Raw genomic sequence first — 18204 nt, 5'->3', positions numbered from 1 at the left:
CCATGCGTATGACTCAGGCCAAAGGCCACATAAGGGATTGTTTCAAATGTACAGCTGCTTCCCACTTCCTCAGGGTGTCAGGGACATTAAGTGTGTCTGTGCTGGCCTTCAGGAAACAGGCCCAGCAGCAGAAAAGCCCTGCTGTCCACCTGCACCTGCTCTGCAAGATCCCCCATAACCCGTTGCCGTTGAGTCGATTCCGACTCCGTAGCATCTTCGGATCCATCTACCTGACGGCCCATTAACATCGCTTCCTCACTGGTAGCCTGACTCCCGGCACCTGGAACAAAAACTTTGCCTTCAGGGCAATCAGACTGCCTCTGCCGGTTGTAGGTGCCTCCGTGTTTCCAGCTCCCTCTTTAATCTATGCTTCCACGCTAGAGTTTCTTTGTTGCTGTGGAGCCTGGATGTACACCATTTGGCCACGCTCGTGAACCTAATCTGCTCCCTCCCGCCAACGGTTACTCCAGTAGACATTTCCTCTGCTTCCTTTCCTTGTTAACAGGCGAACACTTGTATATTGAGAACACATTCACCTGACATTCTGCTCAGATTAGACCTTGGACTTCTGCTGGTTTTAATCTTTATAAACGACCCAGAGAAAGGAAATTAACTGTGAACTAGTTGAAATTCTAGTCAGGCAAAATTACAGAGGAGGAAAGAGGTGGAGGAAGCTACAGCTGAACACAGGTGGGGTTCACTATGCCCTATAGCTAAGCAGGTATGTGGTAGATGGAACGTAATAGGGAACCGTGCGAAGAGTTGTGCACAGGGGCCTGGATGATGAAAAAGTAAGCAACACCATTCGATTGAAAAGCATCCAGTTTGGGGCATAATTACAAAAGTGTGTGAACTGTGTGAAGCCTCAATTAGACCAGAAAAAAAGGGTAAGACCACTAAAGTGGCAGACTGGGCAAATCATTTGCTTTTCAATTTAATTTAACTTGTGTGGAAAAAAAAAAAAAATACTACTTAGAAGAAATAAAAATGAGGATTGGCTGTAAGAGACTCATCTCATAGGAATCTGCATGTGTGTGTGTTTGCAGTTAAGTGTACGGTTTGATGTGTTTTGTACACACTCTTCGAACCACTACCTCAGTCAAGGTACATACGACATTTCCATCCACCCAGACAGCAGCCTTGAGCCCCTATAAAAGCAATCTCCGTTTGCCATAGACAACCCCAGTTCTCGTTTCTGTCCACATAGATTAGTTTTGTATGTTCTTGAATGTCATACCTATGGAATCACGCAGTTTGCACCTGCTGAATTTGGCCGCTTTCACTCAGCGTAAGGTGACGTGCTTAAGAGTTCGGCTGCTGAGAGGTCAGCAGTTCGAATCTACCAGCTGCTCCTTGGAAACCCTATAGGAAAGTTCTAGTCTGTCCTATAGAGGCTCTGTGAGTCGGAATCGACTTGATGGCAACAGGTTTGTTTTGGGTTTTTTTTTTTTGACTCAGCATAAGGCTTTTGAGATTCATCCATACTGTTGGCCGTATTGCTATTTCTCAGCACAATTTGTTGGCCCATTCTCCCATTAATGGACACTTCGACTGCTTCTAGTTTGAGGTTATTGTGAAAAGAGAAAAGCTTCTATAAATTTTCTCGTACAAGTTTTTTTCTTTTAATGGAACATATTTTTATGTTAGAAATTGGGTCATAGGGTAAGTATATATTTACCACTACAAAAAATAGTGTAAGAGTTTGGAAAAGTAGTTGTATTAATTGCTATCCCAACTAGCAAAGGCTAGAAGTTGCAATTAGCTCATGTCCTTGTCAACATTTTATGTTGCCTCTTTAACAATGAAAATAGCCACTATACTTGGTGTGAAATGTTTTCTCATTTTTTTATTGAATTTGTATGCGTTTGAAAATGAAACATGTGGAGCACATTTTGATGGGCTTGTGGGGCACGAGTCTTTTGGTCATTATAATTGGGTTGTTTGTCTTTTGTTATTAATTGGAAAAGTTCTTTATATTTGTAGAGATAATCCTTTGTCAGATATTTGTAATGCAAGTGTCTTAGTGCTACTATAATGGAAATACCACAAATGGGTGGTTTTAGCAAACAACTTTATTTTCTCACCAAGTAGGAGGCTAGAAGTCTGAATTCTGGGTGCAGCTCTGAAGGAAGGCTTTCTCTCTCTGTTGCCCTGGAGAAAGGTCCTTGACTCTTCTGAGCTTCTGTTCCTGGGCAGTCTTCACGTGGCTTGGCATATCTGATCCCCCTTTTCTGTTCCCTTGCTGGCTTGCTTTTTAAAATTTTTTTATATCTCAAAAGATATTGACTCAAAATACACCCTACTGTAATCCTGCCTCATTAACATAACAAAGACAAGCCATTCCCAACTGGTATTATAACCACAGACATAGAGGTTAGGATTTATAACACATATTTTGGGGGGATACAATTCAATCCATATCAGCAAGCATCTTTTTCTAGTTTGTAACTTATATTTTCATATTCTTACCAACGTCTTTAGATAAAACCAAACCCAAACCTGTTCCTGCCAAATCAATTCCTACTCATGGTGACCCTGTAGGGCAGAGTAGAACTGCCCCACTGTGTTTTCAAGGCTGTGATCTTTACAGAAGCAGATCGTCTCATCTTTTTCTGGAGGAGCTCCTTGGTGGGCTCCAACCTCCGACCTTTCCCTTAGCAGCCGAGCTCTTAACCACTGCTCTACCAGAACTTCTTGTCTTTAAATAACCAGGGATTTTAAGTCCAATATGCCTTTTTTTTTATTCTGCGATTTCTGTGTTCTGAGATATCTCTGCCTGCCCAAGGTCACAAGGATAATCTATCATGCTTTCTTCTAGAAATTTTACATTAAAATTTTTGTTTGTTTGTTTTTTTACCTATGATCCATCTGGAATTAAATTTTGCTTGTAATACAGTGATGGTTCAAGGTTTATTTTCTCCCTTGCTTTTATCCAGTTTTCCCATTCTCATGTGTTGAAATAATTGTACTTTTCCCATTCAGTTGGTTTGGCATTTGTGTTGACAGAAATCAATTGATAGGATATGTGTTGGCCTATCTCCTGAACCTCTGCTTTGTTCCATTGATCACTGGTCTATTTTTGCATCAATTCCAAACTCTCTGGATAAGTGTGCCTTTGTAGTATATGTCCTCCGAATGTAATATTTTCAAATTTCTCGTTCCTTTGCCATTCTATATGAATTTTGAAAATAACTTTTCAATTTCTATTTAAAAAGAAGAAGAAGAAGAAAAAAGAAGTCTGTTCGGACTTTGGTTGGGATTATGCTAAATCTGTAGATCCATAGAGAGTGACGTCCTAACAAGGTTTAGTCCTCCAGTCCACTAAGATGATGAATCTCTCTTTACTTGAGCCTTCTTTAATTTCTCCCAGCAAAAAATTGTGTACTTAGTTTTCCATGTAGAAATCTCATTAAAAAAAAAAAAAAAGTATTTTGTTTTCTGCTCCTAGTATAAATTGAATTTTCTAATTGTTTAAATTTTTATTCCGGGTATATGGAAATACAGTTGATTATGGAGAATGACCCAGTGTCCAGTGGCCTTTCTAAACTCATTTATTAGATACAACAACTGTTTTATACTTTTTTAAGGGTTTTCTTTTTAAATAGTCATGTCTGGTCAGCTGTAAATAAAGACAGTAAGACATCTTTCATTCCAGTCTGTATCTTATCATTTCTTTTTCTTGCCCTGTTGCCCTAGAGAAGACTTCCAGCACAATGTTGAACAGAAGTAGTGAACAGGGACATCCTCTTCTTTATCCAATTTTAGGGGAAAGCACCTGGCTGGGAATTTTTTTTAAATGGCTGTTGAATTTTGTCAAATGTTTTTATTTAATACATTTGTGATCACACTTTTTGTTGTTGTTCTTTACTCTGTTAATGTGGTGAAGTACATTGAATGACTGTTGGTTCTTAAAACACCTTGCATTCCTGAGATAAATACCACCTGCTTTATTATGATTTATTATTTGATATTTTTCCTGGATTGAGTTTGGTACTATTTTATTGAATTTTTGTGGTTATGTCCATGAAAAATGTCTGTCTATAATTTTATTCTATTGCACTCTCTTTGTCCAGTTTTAAGTACCAAGGTTATTCTGACTTTATAAAATAAATGAGGAAGTGTGACTTCCCTTTCTATTTTCAGAGTTTGGGTATGATTGGAATTACGTCTTCCCTAAATAATAGAAAGAATTCACCAATGAACCTATGTGTACCTGGAGTTATCTCTAAGAGGAGGTTTTTGATGATGAGTTCAATTTCTGTAATAGATTAATTCAGATTTTTATTGTATTTTATGATAAAATTTAATGTCTATGGGATCTGTAACCAAAACCAAACCAGTTGCCGTCAAGTCGGTTTCCATTCACAGTGACATCATGTATGTCGGAGTAGAACTATGCTCCACAGAGTTTTCAATAGTTGATTTTTTCCTCTTTTTAAGTAGATGGCCAGGCCTTTCTGTCAGGGTGCCTCTGGGTAGACTCAAACCTCCCACTTTTGGTTAGCAGTCAAGCAGGTTAACCATTTGTACCGCCCCGGGACCCTGTAGGATCTGTAGGGATGTCTTTTGTTTCATTCCTGCTAGAGTTTTATCAATTCTTTTCAAAGAGTTGGCTTTTGACTTTTAAGTTTTATCTACTTCCTATTTTACTATTTTCTGCTGTTATTATTTCCTCATTTCTACTTTTTATTTGCTTAATTTTCTCGTGTATTTTCTGCATTCTTAAGGTGCAAACTTAGGTCATTAATATTAAAACATTCTTATTTTATAATATCAGTGTTTAAAGTCATCCATTTTCCTGTAGGCACTGCTTTGGATGCATACCCTAAACTTTGACTTATTGTGTTTTCATTATTATGTAGTTCACAATGTCTCCTAATTTGCTTATATATCTATTTTTTTCTCTTTGACCTAAAGGGTTTTTTAGAAGCACGTTGTTTGATTTTCAAGCATTTGGAGATTTTAAAGGTATCTTTCAGTTATTGATTTCTAATTAATTCTACTGATGGTAAAAAAGTACCTTCTGTAATAGTCTTCTCTTTTGTAATATTTATTTCACTTTCCAGAATACAGTGTATCTTGGAATTGATAATGTAGTATAAATATCCTATTATCCTTAGTGACTGGTTTCATCAACCTGCAAATACTGACACTGAGCTGTTGCGGCAAACACAGAGATGTGCCTCTCAGATGCCCCTTAAAGAAAAGAAGTACAGAAGCATTTTCCAAGCTGTGAGGAATGTGATGGGCTGCCATCCTCCAGCTGTTGGCTCCTTCAGGTCTGTCTCTGCCTTTTTAAGGTCATGCTCATCTCCAGGTAGCCCTAGCCAATGGCTGACTGAGACCCATAATCCAAGGGCTGAGCCTAACCATTTCTCCCTAATATAGGACTCCGTTTATAGGCATCCTTTACTCTGTTGTCCTTGTTTGCCTGGCAGAGACTTTGTCAGTCATCCCAGTCGGTATGGTACTCCTCCTGTACCACGTGTTGCTTCCTCCATTTTCATTTTACGGGTAACTTACCCCCAATAAACCCTTTGTACCTCTAACTCCATGTCAGTGCCTGCTTCCTGGAAAACCCAACAGACACAGTTGTTAAAATCTGTCATTTATTTTTAGATTTATGTGATTTTCTGTTTATCTGTGTCAGCTTTACTTGATGCATTTGAATCACTTTCATTAGGTGTACACCTCCATTATTGTTATATTTCCTTTAATGAATTAAGATTGTCCTGTCTCTGACCGGCCCGACAGGAATCACAATGGTGGGTCCCGAACAGAGCTAGAGAAAAATATAGAACAAAATTCTAACTCACAAAAAAAGACCAGATTTACTGGCCTGATAGAGACTGGAGAAACCCACAGAGTATGGGCCCCAGACACCCTTTTAGTTGAGTAATGAAGTCACTCCTGAGGGTCACCCTTCCGTCAAAGATTAGATGGGCCCATAAAATAAAATGAGACTAAAGGGGCACAGCAGGCCTGGAGCAAGAACTAGAAGGCAGGAGGGGACAGGAAAGCTGGTAACAGGGAACCCAAAGTCAAGAAGGGGGAGTGTTGACATGTCGTGGGGTTGTTAACCAATGTCATGAAATGATATGTGTACGAACTGTTTAATGAGAAGCTAGTTTGTTCTGTAAACTTTATCTAAAGTACAAAAAAAAAAAAAATGGTCCTGTCTTGTTTCGTCTCTGATAATGAACCTTAACTTGAAGCCTACTTTGCAGTTAACATAGACATACAAACTTTATTATGCTTAATATTGTTGTTGTTTTTAAGAGCCATCCAGTCAGTCCCAACTCCTATCGACCCAATGTCAGCACAACTAAACACTGCCCAGTCCTGCGCCATCCTCATAATCGTTGCTATGCTTGAGCCCATTGTTGAAGCCTATGTGTCAGTCCATTCTGTTGAGTGTCTTCCTCTTTTTCACTGACCCTCTACTTTATCAAGCATGATGTCCTTCTTCAGGGACTGGCCCTTCCTGATAACATGCCCAAAGTATGTGAGGGGTAGTCTCACCATCCTTGCTTCTACGGACCATTCTGGCTGTATTTCTTCCGAGACATATTTGCTCGTTCTTTTGGCAGTTGTTTAATATGCTTAATGAGAGTGTGTATATCTTTTTCTATCTTGTTATTTTCAACCCATTTTTGTTTTTATATTAAAGTATGCATTTTTTACCAGAGTTGGGTCTCACGCTGTTATTCAGTCTGATGATGTCTGCGTTTTATTTGGAATGTCTGACCAATTTATATTTTAACTAGCTATAAAAAAAAAAAAAAAAATTTTTATTGATATATTTGCATTTGCTTCTAACTTTGCTATTTGTTTTTATTTGTCTCTCTGAATTTTGTTCCTCTCTTCCTCTTTTGCTGTCTTCTTTTAGGATAACTGAATATTACCGGATATTCATTTACCATTTTATGTTACTTCAATTTAATTTTAGTTGTACTTCGCATTGTTTCTTAGTGGTTGCTTTAGATATTACAGTATGACATTTTAACTCACTACAGATTACTTAGAGTTAAAATTGTACCACTTTATATAAAAAATAAAATTCTTGAATCAGCATAATTCTATTTACCCTAGTCTGTATCTTTCTAATACACATTTTGCATCAAAACGAGACATGTATCTGACAAAATTTTAGATGTATTTACCATCCTCGGTGCTTTTCGATCAATCTTCGTGATCATGTTTTCTATTTTACATGATTTTTCTCCTTCCTGAAGACCTTCACATATCATTTCTCATAGTATAGGTCTGCTAATAGCATTTTTTTTTTTTAACCTATCATTTATCTGGAAGCATCTTTATTTGGCCTTTATTTTTGATAGATATTTTCATTGAACGTAAATTTTTTTTAAAGGTTTTTATCCACTTTTGGTTCTTTAAATACATTATTCCATTTGCCTTACATTTTTTATTATTTCTGATGAGAAGGCAGTCATCATTCTTATCTCTGTTCCTTTATACCGTGTGTGTCCTTTCATTCTGGCTGTTTTTAAGATTCTCCCTTGGATTTGTTTTTGACCACAGTTAAGAAATATTTAGACATTGTTTCTTCAGATATTTGTTTCTGCTCACTATCTCTCCGCTTTCAATTTGCACTCCAATTATAGGTGTGGTAGTTAAGGTCCCTTTGTCGTTTTTGATAGTTGCCTTTGAGTTGATTCCAACTAATGAGGACTATGGAACCCTGGTGGTGTACTAGTTAAGAGTTTGGCTGCTAATCAAAAGACCAGCAGTTTGAATCCTCCAAACACTCCTTGGAAACCCTATGGGGCAGCTCTGTTCTGTCCTGTGGGTTGCTGTGAGTCGGAATCAGGTTGATGGTAATGGTTTTTTGTTTTTGTTTTGTTTAGTGGTGACTCTGTGTGTGCGGAATAGAACTGCTCTATATAGGGTTTTCAAGTCTATGACCTTCTGGAAGAAGATTGCCAGGCCTGTCTTCTGAGTTGCCTCTGTGTGGGTTCAAACCTCCAACCATTCAGCGAGTAGTCGAGCACAAACCTTTCACACCACAGCAATAAGGTCCGTGTTGTTGTGTTGTTGTTAGGTAGCATCAATTGATTCCGACTCTTTGTGACCTAATGTGACAGAGTAGAACTGCCCCATAGGGTTTCCTAGGCTGTAATTTTAACCAAAGCAGATAGCCAGGTTTTTTTCTCCTTGGAGTTGCTGGGTGGACTTGAACTATCAACCTTAACATTGCGCCACCAGGGCTTCTTGATAAGGTCCCTCCAAAAAATCAGACCTGTTGATATTGAGTCAATTCCAACTCGTAGTAACCCTATAGGACAGAGTAGAACTGCCCCATAGGGTTGCCAAGGAGTGCCTGGCAGGCTTGAATTGCTGACCTTTTGATTAGCAGCCAAACTCTTAACCACTATACCACCAGGGTTTCCTATAAGCCCTAAAGGTTTACTTCAACTGGCCTTTCAAACCCACCTAGAGGTACTATAGAAGAAAAAGCCTGGAAATCTGCTTTAAGATTATAGCCCAAAAAACCCATGGAACAGTTCTAGTCTAATGCATGGTGTCATCGTGAGTCAGTGCTAACGGCGACTAACAGCGACATAATGTTTGATATTGTTTCACAAGTCCCTGAGGCTCCGTTTACTTTTTCCAATATTTTTTTTCCTTTTTTTGTGTAGATTGGATAATTTCTATTCATCTGTATTTAAGTTCTCTGACCCTTTGTTCTGTCCATGCTGTTAATTTTTATTTAAGATAACTGTATGTTTCAGTTCTGCAATTTCTATTTGTTCTTTTTTTATATAATTTCCTTATCTCTCTCTTTTAGCATTTTATGAGCCCTTTAACATTTGAGGTTTTTATTTCTTTTTAATTCCAGGAAACTGATCCTGTATTTCTTAAAATATTTCTTCCTATGAGTTATTTTGTTTGTTTTTACATTAATGACCTTGTCCTCATTTTATTTATTTACTTATTTTGGGGGGATTTTTCTATGTTTTAATTATTATTGTACTTTGGGTAAAGGTTTACAGAGCAAACTAGTTACTCATTAAACAGTTAATACACATATTGCTTTGTGACATTGGCTACCAACCCCATGACATGTCAACGCTCTCCCTTCTAGACCTTGGGTTCCCCGTTACCACCTTTCCTGTTTGCTCCTGCCTTCTCGTCCTTGCCCCTGGGCTGGTGTGCCCCTTTAGTCTTGTTTTGTTTTATAGGCCTGTCTAATCTTTGACCGAAGGGTGAACCTTAGGAGTGACTTAATTACTGAGCTATAAGTGTATCTGGGGGGCCATAATTTCGGGGTTTTTCCAGTCTTTGTCAGACCAGTAAGTCTTTTTCTTTTTTTTCGTGAGTTAGAATTTTGTTCTACATTTTTCTCCAGCTGTGTCTGGGGTCCTCTATTGTGATCCCTGTCAGAGCAGTCAGTGGTGGTAGCTGGGCACCATCTAGTTGTGCCGGCTTCAGTCTGGTGGAGGCTGCAGTATACCACATGATCCAGCAATCCCACTCCTAGAAATGAATCCTGTAGAAATAAGAGCTGTCACGCAGATGGATGTATGCATAGCCATGTTCGTTGCAACATTGTTCACAATAGTAAAAAGATGGAAACAACCTAGTTGCCCATCAACAGATGAATGAATTAACAAACTATGGTACTTACACACAATGGAACACTACGCAACGATAAAGAACAATGATGAATCTCACAACGTGGGTGAATCTGGAGGGCATTATGCTGAGTGAAATAAAATCAATCACAAAAGGACAAATATTGTACAAGACCAATACTGTAAAAACTCATGACAAGGTTTACACACAAAATGAAACAATCTTCGATTATTACGAGGGAGGGGAGGGATGGGGTGGAAAAAACGCTAAATAGACAATAGATAAATGGTAATTTTGGTGAAGGGTAAGACAGTACACAATACTGGCGAAGCCTGCACAGCTTGTCCAGGGCAAGGTCATGGAAGCCCCATAGATAAATCCAGACTCTCTGAAGGACCAAATTACTGGGCTGAGGGCTGTGAGGATCATGGTCTCAGGGAACATCTAGTTCAGTTGGCATAACATAGTCTATGAGTTAATTTTTAAACATTTTCTCACCTTTGGGAATGTTGTAATCTTGAGTCCTTTATCTTCACATCTTTTCCTTCTTTCCTTTTTTTTTTGATTTCTTCTGGAATAGTTCCCCAATCTGATCTTAGTCACTAATCAGTCTGTAACTGTCCCTTTGTTAGCGGTATTCATTGTTTACTTATCTATTTATTTTACCATTATGTTTTTCATTTCCAGTGTTTCTACCAGGCCCTTTTTTTGTTTCATATGATCAATATTTTTCTTTTTTTAAAATATAATTATTATGCTTCTTTGAATTCTTGATCCATAGTTTTTGATATTTCTGCTTCTGACCCCCCCGCTCCAGCCATCATAGAGTATCCACATCTGGGGAAAATTAAGATGCTCAGACTGAGCTCTGTCAGCCTTGCTGGTTTGGGAACAGGGCAAGATGTACTCAGTCCCAGCTATTTGTCCCAATTCCTTATTTCAGATTTTTCCATAAATTTTGGCCATTGGACAGACTTCTTCAGTAAAGCAGCATTGAAAGAATGTCCTATGACAATATTGGGGAAGAACAAAAACTGAATTAAACAGCTATTTTGAATTTATGCTCTCACCCCCCTATCTAGCAATCTTCTGCATCAGACTCCAGCGTCCGAGCCCCCGTTCCAAAGAGCTTTCTGTCCACAGAAGAGTTGCAGTTTTTGGTGACACTGTTTTCAGGATTCCATGATTCCTTCCATAATTTCTCCAGGATTGCTTTTTGGGGAGGGAAATAGCCATCCATTCTAATTCTTCCTCCTGCCAAGAACCAAATCTCCATCATTAAATTCTTTTGCACTCAAACTAGCACATTTCCTGGAATATAGTTATTTTATAAATGTTTTGAGTGAGAAAATAGAGTTATATCCCTTTTTGATCTTGCTTCTCGGGGAATTTGCCTTCTTGGAATTGTGATATTCTTTTTTCCTGACTATTCCACCATTTCTAAGTCCGACCAAGCCCTCCTCAAGTTTAACAGATAGTTTCTAAGCTAGGTTCCATAAATTTTACACCTATCATGCCTGCCCCACTGGTTTAATAGCACAAGATTTACTGTGTTTATTCCCTTGGACTTATATAGGAGACCAGGTGACTTTAGCTAGAGAAAATTTAATTTTAGTCAATTAGTTCAATTAATTGCTTACCCTAAGTCCTGAGACAGGAAAATTGATACTTATTGTTAATTGATGAAAATTGCATTTAAGACCAGGGAATATGTTTGTTTCTGCTTGTTCGTGTATGTGTGGGGGCGGGAGGGTTATGAAGACAACAAGACTCACACATCTGGTGCTGTTCCTTAAAATTAATTTATGGAAAGATAGTTACCACTAAAACAGTAATAGCTTAGAATATCATAAACTGTTTTTTTTTTTTATTTTAAAATATCCATTAAAAAAACCATAAACACAATAAACAGTGATTTTTAAAACACCCACCTCCTCCCAGGTAAAGACATGGAAGATTACATTCCTAAATTATTTTAGCCAATCTAACCCCTTTGCTAGCCCCACCCTGGTTAACCAGTGTCTCATTTTCATTGTCAACCATTTTCTTGTTTTACTTATAGTTTTCCCACTTACACATAAACCCGAAACAGTATATCGTTGAATTTTGCTTGTGACGTTTAATGAAATCACATTGTCAGTGTTCTTGCATGAGTTACTTCCTTAGCTTAATGTTATATACATATGTATTTTTAACTTATATTAATGCATGTAGTAGCAGTTTTTTTTTTTAAATTTTCACTAAAATAGACTATCTGATTTTCGTAATATACAGTGATTTACTTATTTTTTCTACTGTTTAAGGATTTTTATTCACTGGTCTTTTTGGTAATAATGAATAACGTTACTATAATATTCCTGTGTGTGTCTCAAATACAAACAAAATAATTTACCTGGGGAGAGCTCCTGAATCATAAGCCATCTTCATGCTTTGCTTTACCAAGATGTGTCAACATTGACACAATTATTTTATGATGTTCTCTGTTGCCTTACAATTTCCCAAAGCCGTCTGTGAAAGCCATGTTTGAAAATTGTCTTATCTGTCTTTATACTTGGGTTATTCTTAACTGTAGACTGACACAAAGAAATCGCTCGTATCCAACTGACTCCTTATCTTTTTTTATCACTAATGTTATCTCCAAATCAGAGCTCTGTCGGGAAGAAGCGCTATGTAATTAAACGTGATTCTAAAAATCAATGCATACCTAGTCTGACTATGTTGACTCTCTTTATAACAAACCAGTGCCCAATTTATTCAGCAATAGCAATTAATTCTGAGATCACAGACAGGAAAATTAGATTCCCGAGTATGTCTCAGTCCCTCAGTCAGAGTTCTGTTCCTTGGACACGTGGAAATTTTGTCTCTACAAAGCAGGACAGAATTAATGTTTATGTTTGTACACAATTATAATTTTGTTATGGATTTTCGCACTGAGGGAAAATCTCCATCTGGAAGAGATTTCTTTTTGCTCAGAAGCCTACCATTTGTGGGGAGATAGGTTATGTGGGCAATGCATTCTCTTCACAGCTTCTTTGGGAGATCTCTGAGTCTGGCTTTTGTCTCCGCCTTTTATTTTACATTCCCGAAGTATATTCTCTGAATATTCTTTGCACAGGACATTAATGCCATACTTCATCACAGAACTCATTTATGTTGAAGATTCAATATTGGATTAATAACATCTTCATGGAAGAGTTCAAAAAAATGAAATTAAGTGTACACATATCTTAACTACCCCCAAAATTATATATTTTTATCCCCAAATTATATATTACTTTTTTCTTCAGTGTTTCTATTAAAAAGCCCTGTTATAAGCCTCTCTCATATTTAGAGTCTAAAGATTCCAGTGACTCACTTTTGGCCATCAGAGTGTTGCAGGATTAAGATCCGTGCCCTGGAGCAGCCGAGCCAATGAAACATACTCCAAGTCAGAAAGTGTGAGAAAGTTTATTTAGGAAGTGATGCTACTGGAGATCTGACAGTAACACAGAAAGTCTCTGTGGAGTCCCAAAAGGCAGTTTTACATTAGAGCTTATATAGAATTTTTGCAAGAGTTAGAAGTGTCTTTGTAGCCTGCAGATGGCGTGGCCAGAGGAGTTATTCACTACAAGATAGTGACAAGAGACTCTTTATCACACTAAAGAGATACACGCAGAGCATCCACTTATCAGGCTAAAGATATACATGTCAGCCACCTGGGCTCCAGTCTCCATGGGGAGGGGGTGGGGTCATAAGCCACTAAGTCACAGGGTGGTTGAACAGAACAAAACAAAGTTATTTGCATCAGAGCAAAACAAAGAACAAAGTCATTAGCATTAGAGCAAAACAAAGTCATTAAAAAAGGTATGTGAAGGAGGAGGCAGGCAGAGGAAGAAGAAAAACTTAGAGGTTCATCATGGCGTTAGTTATGTCAAGCTCTTAGTCACCCATTTTGAAAAGGAGAAAACATGCTAGGGAGTATTAGGGTCACAAGAGGACAACTTGTTTTTCAAACGGATTTCCTAGTACAGCAGGCATCAGCAATATACAGCCCATGGGCCTAATCTGGCCTGTTACCTGTTTGTGAAATACATTTGTATTGGAATACAGCCAAGCTCATTCATTGTCTATGGCTGCTTTTTCATTTTAACGGAGAGTTGGAAGTTAAGAAAAAAATGACTGAAAAGACCATAAAAAAACCACAAAATCTAAAATATTTATTATTTGGTCCTTTATAGATAATACAGAAGGCATTGGAAGAAGGAAAAAAAAATTTTTTCTTAGGCTTGCTGCTGCCTTTCATTTCTTACTTTCATTTTTTCCCCTTAATTATGCAATTCTGAACCTTAAACAGCTCTTCTTCAAAGCTAGCGGGAGGATATTGACTGATAGATTTAGGAATTCTGGTTCTTTCTGCACCTGGGCACAGGGTAGGATTTCACTGCTCCACACCTTAAACTTGGCCATGTAACTTGGTTTGTCCAAGAAAGCAAAGACAGAAAGGAGACCTGTCTCACTGGATGGAAGTTCTAACAGCCAGTAGAGAATTCCAAGTTTACTTTTTCCCACCTTTGACATCTTTTCAGTCAAGCCTTTTTCAGCTTAAAAAAAAACAAAAAACCAATTGTCATCAAATCAATCCAAACTCATAGTGACCCTAACAGGAGAGAGTAGAACTACCCCATAGGACTTCTGAGGCTGTAAATCTTTATGAAAGCCAATTGTCACATCCTTCTCCCACAGAAGATCTGGTAGGTTCATAGGTTAGCAGCTGAGTGCTTAACCACTGTGCCACCAGGGCTCTTGAATTACCATGAAGTTGAAACATTGTCTGACATGATGCTGGAAGATGAGCGCTTCAGGTTGGAGAACACTCAAAATATGGCTGGGAAGAGCTGCCTCCTCAAAGTACAATTACCTTAATGTTGTGGAGTAAAGCTTCCAGAACCTTCATTTGCTGACGTGGCATGACTCAAAATGAGAAGAAACAGCTGCAACCATCCGTTAATATTCAAAATGTGGAATGTATGAAGAATGAGCCAAGGAAAATTGGAAGTTTCAAAAATGAAGTGGAATGCTTGAAGGTCAATATCCAAGGAATTCATGAGGTGAAATGTACTGGTATTGTCGGTTTTGAATCAGTCAGTAATATGGTCTACGATGCTGGGAATGTAAATTGAAGAGAAACAGTGTTGCATTCATCATCAAAAAGAACATTTTAAGATCTATGTTGAAGTACAACACTGTCAGTGATAGGATAATATCCATATGCCTACAGGGAAAACCAGTTAATACAAAGATTATTGAAATTTACACATCAACCACTAATGCAAAAGATGAAGAAATTGAGGACTACAACCAACTTCTGCAGTCTGAAACTGATCAAACATGCAATCAAGATGCATTCATAATTACTGGTGATTGGAATTCGAAAGATGGAAACAAAGAAGGATCAGAAGTGGGAAAATATGGCCCTGGTGACAGAAACAATGCTGAGGATTGCATGATAGAATTCTGCAAGACCAACGACTTATTCATCAGAATTTTTCCACAACATACGTGACAACTATATATGTGTACCTAGCCAGATGGAATACACAGGAATCAAATCAACTACATCTGTAGAAAGAGACAATGGAGAAAATATCATCAGTCAGAACAATGCCAGGGCTGAGTGCAGAGCAGATCATTAATTGCTCATATGCAAGTCACATTGAAGCTGAAGAAAATTAAAACAAGTCCACAAAAGCCAAAGTACAACCATGAGTATATCCCCCTTGAATTTAGAAACCATATCAGGAATAGATTTGATGTACTGAACACTAATGACCAAAGACTAGACAAGTTGTGGGATGACATCAAGGACATAACACATGAAGAAAGCAAAAGGTCAGTAAAAAGACAGGAATGAAACAAAACACCAAAATGGATGTCAGAAGGGACTCTGAAATTTGCTCTTGAGTGTAGAGAAACTAAAGGAAATGGAAGAAATGTTGAAGTAAAAGAGCTGAAGACAAGATTTCAGAGGGCTGCTCGAGAAGACAAAGTAAAATGCAATTAAATGTGCAAAGACCTAGAGTTAGAAAACCAAAAGGGAAGAAGACATTCACCATTTCTCAAGCTGAAAGAACTGAATAAAAAAATTCAAGCCTTGATTTCTAATATTGAAGAATTCTATGGGCAGAAAATTGAATGACACAGAAAACATCAAAAGAAGATGGAAGGACTACACAGAATCACCGTACCAGAAAGAATTGGTCAATATTCAGCCAGTTCAGGAGGTAGCATGTGATCAAGAACCAATAGTACTGAAGGAAGAAATCCAAGATGCATTGAAGGCTTTGGCAAAAAAACAAGGCTCTAGGAATTGATGGAATACCATTTGAGATGCTTCAACAAATGGGTGTAGCTCTGGAAGTGCTCATTCGTCTAAGCCAAGAAATTTGGAAGATAGCTCCCTGGCCAACTGACTAGAAGAGATCTGTATTTGCACCCATTCCAAAGAAGGTGATCCAACAACATGTAGAAATTTTTGAACAATATCGTTAGTATCACACACAAGTAAAATGTTGCTGGAGATCATTCAAAAGTGGTTGCAGCAATACATCAACAGGCAACTGCCAGAAATTCAAGCCAGGTTCAGAAGAGGATGTTGAATCAGGAATATCATTGCTGATGTCAGATGGATTCTGGCTGAAAGGAGATAATACCAAAAAGATGTTTACCTGTATGTTATTGACTGTGCAAAGGCACTCAATTGTGTGGATCATAACAAATTATGGATAACATTGCAAAGAATGGAAATACCAGAACACTTAATTGTGCTCATGTGGGACCTGTACATAGACCAAGAGGCAGTGGTTCAAACAGAACAAGTGGATACTGTGTGGTTTAAAGTCAAGAAGGATGTGCTCTTGTTGTTGTTAGGTGCCATCGAGTATGTTCCGACTCATAGTGACCCTATGCACAACAGAACGAAACGCTGCCCAGTCCTACGCTGTCCTTAAAATCGTTGTTATGCTTGAGCTGGTTGTTGCAGCCACTGTGTCAATCCACCTTGTTGAGGGTCTTCCTCTTTTCCGCTGACCCTGTACTCTGCCAAGCATGATGTCCTTCTGCAGGGACTGATCCCTTCTGACAACATGTCCAAAGTATGTTAGACGCAGTCTCACCATCCTTGCTTCTAAGGAGCATTCTGGTTGTACTTCCTCTAAGACAGATTTGTTCATTCTTTTGGCAGTCCATGGTATATTCAATATTCTTCACCAACACCACAATTCAAAGGTGTCAACTCTTCTTTGGTCTTCCTTATTCATTGTCCAGCTTTCATATGCATATGATGCAATTGAAAATACCATGGCTTGGTTCAGGCGCACCTTAGCCTTCAGGGTGACATCTTTGCTCTTCGACACTTTGAAGAGGTCCTTTGCAGCAGATTTGCCCAATGCAATGCGTCTTTTGATTTTTTTACTGCTGCTTCCATGGCTGTTGATTGTGGATCCAAGTCAAATGAAAAACTTGACAACTTCAATCTTTTCTCCCTTTATCATGATGGTGCTCATTGGTCCAGTTGTGAGGAGTTTTGTTTTCTTTATGTTGAGGTGCAATCCATACTGAAGGCTGTGGTCTTTGATCATCATTAGTAAGTGCTTCAAGTCCTCTTCACTTCCAGCAAGCAAGGTTGTGTCATGTGCATAAAGCAGGTTGTTAGTGAGCCTTTCTCCAAACCTGATGCCCCGTTCTTCTTCCTATAGTCCAGCTTCTCGGATTATTTGTTCAGCATAGGGATTGAATAGGTATGGTGAAAGAATACAACCCTGATGCACACCTTTCCTGACTTTAAACCAATCAGTATCCCCTTGTTCTGTCTGAACAACTGCCTCTTGATCTATGTAAAGGTTCCTCATGAGCACAATTAAGTGTTCTGGAATTCCCATTCTTCTCAGTGTTATCCATAGTTTGTTATGATCCACACAGTCAAATGCTTTTGCATAATCAATAAAACACAGGTAAACATCCTTCTGGTATTCCCTGCTTTCAGCCAGGATCCATCTGACATCAGCAATGATATTCCTGGTTCCACGTCCTCTTCTGAAACCGGCCTGAATTTCTGGCAGTTCTCTGTCGATACACTGCTGCAGCTGTTTTTAAATGATCTTCAGCAGAATTTTGCTTGCGTGTGATATTAATGATATTGTTCTATAATTTCCACATTTGGTTGGATCACCTTTCTTGGGAAGGATGTGCATCAGGGTTATATCCTTTCACCGTACTTATTCAATCTGTATGCTGACCAAGTAATCCAAGAAGCTGGACTATATAAAGAAGAACAGGGCATCAGGATTGAAAGAAACTCATCAACAGCCTGCGATACGCAAATCACAGAACCTTCCTTGCTGGAAGTGAAGAGGACTTAAAGCACTTACTGACGAAGAGCAAAGATTGCAGCCTTCAGTATGGATTGCACCGCAGCATAAAACCAAACCAACCAAACCCAGTGCCATTGAGTTGATTCCGACTCACAGTGACCCTACAGGACAAAGGAGAACTGCCCCATAGAGTTTCCAAGGAGTGCCTGGAGGATTTGAACTGCCGACCCTTTGGTTAGCAGCTGTAGCACTTAACTAG

Source organism: Loxodonta africana, chromosome 26 (genome assembly GCF_030014295.1).
Source record: "Loxodonta africana isolate mLoxAfr1 chromosome 26, mLoxAfr1.hap2, whole genome shotgun sequence".
NCBI lineage: Eukaryota > Metazoa > Chordata > Mammalia > Proboscidea > Elephantidae > Loxodonta > Loxodonta africana.
The sequence above is the reverse complement of the archived record's forward strand: the minus strand, read 5'-3'. Positions refer to the sequence as shown.